Source organism: Pteropus alecto, unplaced genomic scaffold, assembly GCF_000325575.1.
Source record: "Pteropus alecto unplaced genomic scaffold, ASM32557v1 scaffold3, whole genome shotgun sequence".
NCBI classification, from domain to species: Eukaryota; Metazoa; Chordata; class Mammalia; order Chiroptera; family Pteropodidae; genus Pteropus; species Pteropus alecto.
In genome coordinates this window covers 1,167,832-1,178,545 of record NW_006442484.1, presented here as the reverse complement: position 1 = coordinate 1,178,545, position 10,714 = coordinate 1,167,832, and positions in this window count along the sequence as shown.

Below are 10,714 nucleotides of genomic sequence, written 5' to 3'. Positions count from 1 at the left end.
ATAGACTAGTGGAACAGAATAAAGAATCTAGAAATTGGCCAATACATATATGGTAACTTGATTTATGGCAAAGGTGACAATGCGGTACAATGGGAAAAGAATATTCTTTTAAATTAAATGGCATTGGATCAATTAGATATCTAGATGAGAAAATTAATATTAACAGATATATAAATCTATAAACACAAAAAAAATGAATTCCAGATGTATTATAGATCTAAATGTGAAAGAAAAACAAAGCTTCTGAAAGAACTCATAGGAAAATATCTTTATTACTCTGGAGTAAACCAACATTTCTTAAATTGGTGACATAAAGCAATGGCTATGAGGAAATCCTGATAATTGGCTTTATTAAAATCAAGGACATCTGTTCATCAACAAAACACCACCAAGAGAGTGAAAAGGTAAGCTCTAGAACAGAAGAAGCTATTTGCAATAATATACCTGGCAAAGATTTATATTTTAGATATGTTAAAAAAAAAAAAAACAAACCTGTAAATCATTAAGAAAAAAAATGGAAAAATGAACAAAATACTTGAACAGGCATTTCACAAAAGCATATACCAAATCACCAAATTTAAATACTTATGAAAAAGTCTTCGCTGTCATCAGTCATCATGGAAACAAAAATCCAACCAGAGTGGCTAAAATGAGGTGGAGAAGAAAACACAATATCAATTGTTGGGGAGGATGTGGAGCAACTGGAATGCTCATATTCTAGGAATTTAAAATGGTTAATCACTCTGAAAAACTGCTTAGAGAATCCTCCAAATCTGAATTAATGCATACGTAAGATGCAATAATTTTTCTCTTAGGTATTTGTCCAACAGAAATGTCTTATGTTCAACCAAAATTAATGTTCTTACAACGTTCAAAGCAGCACTACTCATAATATCACCAAACTGGTTACCAGGCAAATGTCCTGGGTGAACTTTCAAAGCCAAGTGCCCAGATTACGAAAATCAGCCTGTACATACCACCCCGTACCCAGGGTGCCACTGTTCCAGTCACGTGCTTGATGCTCTGGCTTGCAGAATCCTCTTCATTTGGCCACTGCTTTCTTATGAGCTCAGATCGGCACTTAAAAGGCTCTACATGGTAGTTTATCCAGAACATCACGAGATTTCGCAGCAGAAGTGTCACCAGGTAATGTAGTTCATATATCTCATCATTTTTCCAGCCCCTTCAAGGTGTGAAGAGGTTTCCTGGGACTGTTTTTATAGCCTAGACATGATATTTGATTGTAAGGAAGAGGGGAGTGCAGAGAAGAAAGAGAAAATACTTTCACTTAAGATCCAGGGGACAGGGGAGTGGAGTGGAAGGAGAGTCTCTCCCTGCATTCCTGAGAGGTAGAGGTGTTCTCCATTCCACACTCTCATCACTCCACCTGGCTGGAAAACAATAGCCTGGCTGCTTTAAGGGCCCATCTCTGGTCCCAGGAGGTTAGTAGCCATTCATCGAGCCAGCATCACCCAGGTGAGCAGCTATGCACCTGCATCGGGCCCCAGGCTTGTGCTAGTTGGGCTGGGGTCCTGGCTGCCAAGCAGTGTTGAGAAGGTGTACCAAGAGGAGGGGTCTGAGAGAGTTGCTCTCACGTTTTGCCCTGCCCCAGGATCCCACATGAGCTCCCCTTCAAGGTCACACCTCTCTTATAGAAGAACCAGTTTAATCACTGGGTGCAGCTTGTACTTCTTGTGCCCTGTGCTATGCCCTGGGCCACCCAACAGAAGGGAATGGTTGGCAGGCTGGAGAGACAGTAATTCTCCCCAGGGCGCTGGACTGTGCCCTAGAGGTCATGATGGTGAGTTTTCTGCAGACCACTTCTCTCTTGTTGAGTAAAAAAGCTTTCACATTTTGGGGTAGAATTGGGGTTTCTTATGATCCCCTGTCATCTCTAACCTGTAGCTAAAGAGAGATATCAGGCCCTAACAACAAAAAGAATTAACAGTTCTGGAGTGTTCTGTCCTGTACAAAGTGCTTTACATGGATCGCCTCTTTTATTCTCAAAACATCCCTGAAGTATATATTATTATTCTCATTTTTCTTATGAGAAAACTGAGGCCCCAAGAGGTTATATGACTTGCTCGAAGTGACACAGCTAAATGATAAAGCCAGGACTGAAAGCCAGCAGATCTGGCTCGTGTCTTTGACCAGTATTCTAGGTGTGTGTTTTTTTTTTACTGACTCCGGACTCTAAGTCACCACTAGTGGATGAAATGTCCTGCCCTTGGAGGAACCTTCCCATTTCTTCATGGTGTGGCGGGATCAGAAGTAGGAGAGGAATTTCCTGACAGCCTCTCTGGTGGATCTCCCAATGGGTCTTGGTCACCAATGCATCGCTCCCCGCCCCTCACAGCCAGGGTTTCCAGCGTCCATTGACCTGTCTGTCTCCTGCAAATTCACTTTGCCCATCAGTCTTCTTACCCAACTCTGACCCAAAGCAAACCTGGACCAATCTCTTGTCCCTAGTCCCAGGCTCCTAAAAAGGCATGCCCAGCTGGACCACAGGACACGCCCACCTCAGCTAGAGGTGAAGGCTGTCTGCCCTGCTCTTCCCTTGCCGGGAACACCAGACCAGGAAGGTCACAGCTTTCCTTCATGGGGCTTGGTTTCTCTAAGAGAGAATGGTGTAGATTCTTGGGGGTAGGGGAGTTCTTTAAATGTATAAAATAGCATCTTTGGTAATAACTGAGGCCTTGTGCCACCAACAAGCTTCAGTGCTTATGGTTTTAAACCTAGAATTAGAAAGTCACCTTCAGATAAGGCATCCTACATATTTCCTGTTTAACATCTTAGTTTCGGTTGGGCCTTAGACATAGCTCTTGCTTAACGGCTTCAGAGCAGAGGTAACATAAAGCATGACAGAGCTGCCAGAGGAAAATCAGCAAAGCATCCTCCCCGGCTCCCAGGCACATCCTTCAGCTTCGCCAGGCTTCCAGTCAAAGTTCAGGTCGTAATCGCCACCGAAATCCTGCAGTCGGCCAAAGGTTCCTGACAGCCAACCTTGTTCGCTTATAACAAAGAGGGACATTAGTCCCAAGCCCAGAGATAACTTTAAGGAAGAAGCAGATATCATAATGGGCCCCGGAGAAAGACCATCAGGCCAGAAGCCTGAGCACTATGACCCAACTTTGTCACCAAGGGCCAACCAGGTGTAGCCTTTGGCAATCAGCTGAAGCCTGCCTTACTTATCCACTGGGCTGAACCAGGCGACATCTTAAACACCCTTCAAACTGGGCATCATCTATGATTCCCTCAATCTTTGTAATATCTGCCATTTAATAAACACTATGGACCAGGCATGTTAACGCATTATCACACTCAACCCTCCCAATAACCTGATGAGGTGGCGTTTTTTTGGTTTTTTGGTTTTTTTTTAACATTCTTCTCAGAAATGGGGAGAGTAATTTGCCAAAATGCCAGAGCTGGTTGGAAAAGAGAGAGGATATGGATGGATCTAGGTCTGTCTTACCCCAAAGCTGATACTCTTTCCTGCCTATCACTCTGCTTCTGGCACTTTACCAGCTTACTTGGCCTGCTGCCCCTCAAAAGCAAGTCAAAGGCACAGACAGAGGGTGCCCAGGTGGAGACCCCGCCCAGAAAATGGGCTCTTCCAGAGCAAAACTGCCACGGTGACAGGCCTCGTAAACAGCAGCCTCCAACCGTTAACCACGGGGCCGTCTCCCATTTAGAAATAGGCTCCCTTTTGTCCACACAGCCCCACACACAAACAATAACTCCATCACCCAGGAGACCACAGAACAAAGGGAGGGAGATAGAGATGGACAGACCAGAGTATAAATAAGATGCTGTAGGGCAGAGAGAGAAAAATGATTTAAAGACAGAGCACACCAGGATATTTGACACACAGGCTTTTAAATTATGTCTACCCTCCTTATATGAGTAGTGTACACAAATGAGTCTCTTTTTTCAGTCCTGTCACATGCCTTGTTTTGCAAACAAAAACAATATTTGTGCTTCGTGTGCTGCACTGTGGTGTTTTATACACAGAATCACCTGGCACAGCTCCTGCCCCCAAGATGCAAATTAGCATTTTTCACAGGGGAGGGGGTACAAGGGGAAGCTGGGGGGAGGGGAGCAAGCATGCTCCACAGGCCGCACTCTGGTGCTGACATTGCTGGGCATGATGGATGCTGCCAGCGCTGTTGCTTAGCAACCCAATACCCTTCAAGAAAATCCAGCAGTCTCACTGGCTCGCAGAAGCAAGCAGGGCTGCTTCAGCATGGCAGTGGGCATGGAAAGATAATAATGGTTTTATTCCAGTTATTAACAATCATTCTTCCTGATTGCCTGTATAGATCAATATATCTTGAGGGCACCCAGAGTCCTACACCAGATTGGGGCTGGAAAAAGCCCAGGGTTTTTTAGTCACCTCCCAAACGGCCTTAGAAAGTAGTGGAATTTTACTGGCTGGTCCCATGATGCTCCTTCAATCCTGGGCCCTTTTTACAACATAAAGGCAGATCTCGGAGGCGTGACTCATCAGCGTACCTCCAGATAGTTGTTTGTCAGCCTGTCATGAGTCATGCTTTCTTTTTTTCTCAAAACTGAAGCACTTGACATTTTAAAATGGGTTGGGGGAAGGATTTTTAAAGAAAAAAATTTTAAGTCACTCTGTGGCTTTGTGTGCAAGCGTGGGGGTGTATGGGGAGAGATGAGCAATGGCTGTGAGAACAGGTAAACATGAGTGAGGTTCTCCACACCGTCAGTCACCATGAAAGCCCTCAGAGTGCGAGGATGCAGTGATTTGTGTCACAGACGAACGGACACCTAACTGGGCGATACCTAGAAGGGACCAGTCCTTGGTCATCATTCTGCCTTCTGCCCATTCCTTCCCAGCAGCCTATTGCTCCCTGCATCCCCAACAAAGAAGTCGGCTTTATTTTGTGCAGCCTAGATAACAGTATCATTGTAAGGCTTTAAGAAAAATCCTGCAGGCATTATAAAGAACAAAAAAAAAAAAAAAAAATTGAGATTTCGGTTGAAAAAAGAGAAGTGCAATTACAACACAGAAATTGTGCCGGACCAGACAGATGGATAGCAGGATCCCTGGGTTCTGGTGCTGATCGTGACGTTCATTAGGTGTGTGATGAACTTCTGCTAATTTTGCATGACGCAGCGTAAGTCTCATCTCCGTGAAGCCCTCAAATGCAGATGTACTCACTTAGCACACTGTTTTCCCTCCTAAAATGTGAGCACCTCAAAGTCAGGCACCAGTTTACGCATCTCTGTATCATGTCGACCCAGCACCACATCAGATATCTAGTAGGTGCTCAATGCAAGCTGCCTGTTTGCAGGAGAAATGGATAAATGAAAGGATTCATTAATCAGTCCAATAACTCAATCCAGTGAACCTCTTGGAACCCCTACTTGTTCCCATATTTAACAATATGAACAATCTACTCAGAGAAAAGTAACAAGTGTCTAGGAGCTACGACTGAAAGCATTTCGAATGTTATACAACACCACATCCTCATTGCAAACAATAACAGAAACCGAGCCACTTAAAATGGAGCAGGAGCTGCCGTGCCAGAGGAACTGCATTGCAGATCTTATACCTCAACCCCTGGGATGTTAAAAACAGGACAAAGTAATCTTTAGACTGGGCCTAAGCAACCTTGTTTCTCAAAGAACTGTTTGCAAGGATAACAAGAAAGCAGTTATTGTGACTACTGGACTGATGACGACTGCACTGAAAATTAAAAACATTGTTTAGAATTAGTGTCACTACGTTAGCTTATCCACACCAATTGTTCACTTTCCCTTTCTCATAAATATCCTTTGCCTTTGTCCCTAATAGGAACACTATTTGGGCTTCTGCCTGAATCAGTGCATCTCAAATAGTTACTATTATTGATCTCAATAAATGCTTGTTGCCTATCACTCTGAAAAAGCCTTTTTATTTTTAGGTTAGCATTATAAAGCATTATTAGAAAAGAAAAGGTAGCGATTATCAAAAGCGTCCCCAAACTCAGGGATCAGGAACGATCCTATACACGGGTATAATAGGGAAGGAGAAAGTTCGAGCTGATACAAAATACTTCCCTTATCAGGTCAAGGTAATGCCTGAAACTTTCAAAATATTTGCTTCTTTGGATTAAGACATCGAAGATCCTTGCTAAAAAATGTAAATACTCTTTTGCAGCAACCACATATTAATCCATCATTAATTTCGAGTTGCTTTAGTTAAACTTGTTAAATCCACTTACAGACTAGAAGGAACACGAGACAGGTAATTACTTTTTACTCTTTATTATGAAAATGCTCAAACATACAAACCCAAAGGTGATCGGATAATAAACCCCGATGTGTTCATCGGACAGCTTCAACAATTAGCACCCTAAAACTGATTTTGTTTCATCTACCCCCTCCCCAAAATGGATTACTTTGAAGCAAATCTAAAACCTTCTAGTATTTCATTTGTGCATATTTCAGTATATAGCTCTAAAATATAAGCACTTTTTTTAACATTACCAAAATACCGATATCACATCCAAAATAAAAATTAAAACACACACACACACACACACACACACACACACACACAATAATTCCTTAATATCTTAAAATAGCTGGTAAGTAGTCGGTATTTAAATTTCCGAGATAGAATGGCTCAATTTTGGGGTAAAATAACATTAGATTGAGAATATGGCAGGGGCTGGTTCTAGAGCTGGTCCCACCCCAGGGAAGAAAGGAACGTGATGTGAATTTCACTATTTTATTTTGTTTTCCAGTTTCACAATCACCAAGAGCAATCCACATATGGGAAAGGACATGAATGTAGAAGCCAGAATACAAATTACTCTCCCTATCAACCAGTGATACTCACCAGCTTCCCCCAGCTGTTATAAAAGTCACACAGAGTTCAGTTTCCTTAACCTGGCAGTATTAGGATGTTGTCAACCTCATCTAATTGTAGATAAGCTAGACTACTTGCCTGAGCCTCAGTTTCCTTGTGCAAAGGAGGCAATAATAGGACCTAGTCCACAGGGCTCCTAAAAGAATTAAAGAAAATAATGTATGCAAAGCACAAACAAAAGCTCTTGGCATGGTAAACCCATAATGAACATGAACTATTATATTGTCCTCTAGTTTCCTTGGAAACCATAGCTTGGGCAAGCTGATGCTCAATGAAGATCCTACTGGCCTTATAATGGCCACCTCATCTGCTTGACAAATTACCGAATCTAAAATATTTCAAGCTAGTGTTCTTCAAAGTATGCTTTTCAGACCACCTGCATCAAAATCACCCTGAATGATTATTTCCAACGGGGATCGCTAAGCCCCAGGCAATTGTTGAAAAACACTGACGTTTGAGAACTGCTTAAAGCTTGCCTGAGTGATTGTGGAGTGACTTTTCCAACCAAAGAGAATATGGGGTGCCTGAAATAAAGAAATAATGAGGCACAGTAGCATAGCAGAAGAACATGCCCATCCATTTACCTGTGGAAAGGAAATGGTCATATCTCCCTAATGGGACAACGGAAAGAACAAAATGACAGCAGGAAAATACTTTCCATTAATCAATTTAACGTACGATGTTGCTTACTTGTATTTTTATCCCAATTCCAAGAATCTAAATATAGAATTCCTATATGGCGCTTCCAAAAAAAGACCTAATGATGTTAGTGACAAAGGATATCATTCATGGGAGTCTCACCCATTCATTCGTTAACAAATATTTATGGAGTGCCAATCCTTTGCCAGGCACTCTGCTGGCATAAACCAGGGAAAAAGCAGTTACATTCTCTGCCTTCTTGAGCACGTAGAAGGCCCTGAAATATCCAAGGACGAAGAACGGACAGGGAGAAACTTCACAGTTCACAAAATCCTAGAGCTAGGAAAAAACCTTAATGGACGCCTTAGCCAATTCCTTCACAGAGCTGGTGAGAGGGGACCCAAAATGGTAATGCAGAATTCTCCTCCCACCTCCACCCCCACCCCCAGGGGATCGGAGGCTGAAAAGGTATTTGTTCCCTAGTTCTCGGAACTCTTCCTACTCTGTCTCTTTTACCCTTTCCTGCACCAAGAAAAGCAAAGAAGCAAAACAAATATTGAGTTGCTCTTTCTCCATGTCATCAGAATGAATCATTTGAGTTGACGGCAGCAAAATTCTTCCCATCTAATGCAACGCTATTACATTTTTCATTTAATTTAAAAGCGTGTTACAAAACAGCATGCAGAGCAGAATCTCGTTTTTGTAAACAATGTATCTGTGGTGTATATGTGTGCATAGAAAAATGGCTCTATAAACAAAGATTATCGATCGATATTCCCCACGGGCCAAGATTGTGGGTGCTTTTAATCTTCTTTACATTTCTGGAACCTTCTCAGAATTTTCTGAATCTTCTACAATGAACCCGAATTATTTCTGCAATGAATAAAAAGTTTATTTTGAAAATAATGTTTGGTGGTTGTTGTTTTTTTTAAGTCAGTGAGTTTTGCTTTTTTGTTTTGTTTTGTTTTCCAAGTTTATTGAGAAATAATTGACATGCATCACTGTATACGTTTAAGATGTACGGCATGATGGTTCAATTTACATATACTGTGAGATGAACATCATAATAGGTTCAGCTAACACCTATCTTCTCATATAGGTACAATAAAAATGAAGAAAGAAAAAAGAAAAAAAATTCTCCTTGTGATGAGAACTCAGGATTTACCTTCTCAACCATGTGTCATCCATGTATCATTCATCTAGCAGTGTTAACTACATCCATCACACTGCACATCACATCTCTAGTTCTTATTTATCTTATAACTGGAAGTGTGACTCTTTCGACCACCATCCTCCAAGACCCCGTCCACAGCCCTTTTGAGATTAAATCTATTTTTATGAAAGTTTTCTAGAATCTTTTTGTCCAGATTATACCCCAAAATTAAACTCAGTCTTTGTCTTCCAACAGAACAGATGAGACACCAAATAGCCACGTGTCACTAGAACTAAGATACACCTTGGATATACAGGAGCAAAGACTAGCTGTAGTCTTGAATGGAATCAACTGAGCTATTTCCCGAGCCCTACCAAGTTCAAGGAACTGCATTGTGCCCTGTGTCCCAAGGTCAAAGATGCATAAGACATGATACCAATCTCCAAGAAACATGGGATTTAGCTGAGGAGTGAAGGCATGAACATATAAAAAGTTTAGTAACAAAATGTGAACAAAGGCGTGATATTGTAAAGTACACTCTGTGTTAGGCCAGCAAAGACAGTTCATTTAGGGAACTGTGGGAGCCAAGTGCCGGATAGGAGACAGAGGGCATTAGGAAGCTACTGAAAGTTTTTTAGCAGGGAGGTGACATAGGATCGTTGTTTTGGAGGATTAAGATCTGTGGGATGCACAATCATATTTGAACAGGGAGGGACTGAGGAGAAGGAGGAAAACAATTTCCAAAAATGTCGAGCGACAAGAACGCGGGGTTTCGGGTCCAGGTCAGCCACTAACGAGGCAACTTTGAACAAATCATACCACTGGGACTAGTTCCCTCACCTGACAAGTGAGAAGTTTGAATTAGAATCTCTCAGGTCCTTTCCAGCTATCAAAACTCTTTAGTTCCATGGATCCAGGCAGCAACGATAAAGGCCTGAAACCGAGTGTTGCAGGGAAAGAATATTGTAGGCATAATGCATATCCTTCTTATGACAAGACTCTCCAGCACAGGCACCTATGAAATAAGATCAGATTTTCCCCTCTCACTCTTATTTTTAACTCCTTGGGAGGCTTTGCGGCAAATTTTTTTTTTTTTAACTTTTTAAAACAAGATATGACTTACATACCATAACATTCGCCCTCTTAAAGTATACAATTTAGCAGTTTTTACATATTCACAAAGTTGTGCAACCAACCCCACTATCTAATTCCAGAATATTTTTGTCACCCGGGAAAGAAATCCCATACCCATTAGCAGTCACTCCCCCTCAGCCTTTGCCAACCACTGATCTGCTTTCTGTCTCTACAGATTCGCCTCTTTGTAGACATTTTATATAAATGGAATCAGACAATCTGTGGCTTTTTGTCTGGTTTCTTTCTCCCTGTTTTTCAAGGTCTAGCCATGTGGCAGCATGTGGCAGTATTTCATTCCTTTTGATGGCTGAATAATATTCCATTGAATGGATAGACCATATTTGGTTCATCTGCTCATCCACTGACAGACATTTGGATTGTTCCCACTTTTCGGCAGTGCACTGAATCGTATATTCTCTTTGATCAGAGGGAAAGTTGGCACATGAGCTTCCACTATTTGAATTTAAAAAGAAGTGGAACTTGGGGGTGGACAGAGACAAAACTGTCTTCATTTGCAGTAAGCACTGTAGACATTCATTTTGAAAAGTTTTTCCATAGCTACTGCAGGAGTAAACAAAATATTTGTATCTCCAAAGAGTGTGTGACTTCAAGTAAAAAATTTTGATCTGCAAAGCCCATTCCATGGATTAAAAAATGCCACAGGATTAGGGGATTATCTTTAGCTTTCATGTTCTGCCAATGAGAGGGAACTGAGTTTGTAGATTCCCAGGCCTGGTGGCAGCCACATCTCAGCCTATGCGTGACCTGCTTTTCACTCTGTAAACAACCAGTTCAGACCCAGCTAACATATCAGAGTTTCAGTATTACTTCTCCTTTTCCACAGGCCAAGCTGTTAATTTCCTCACTGTATTTTTATGAGCTGGAAAAACACGAAATAATCACTGAAC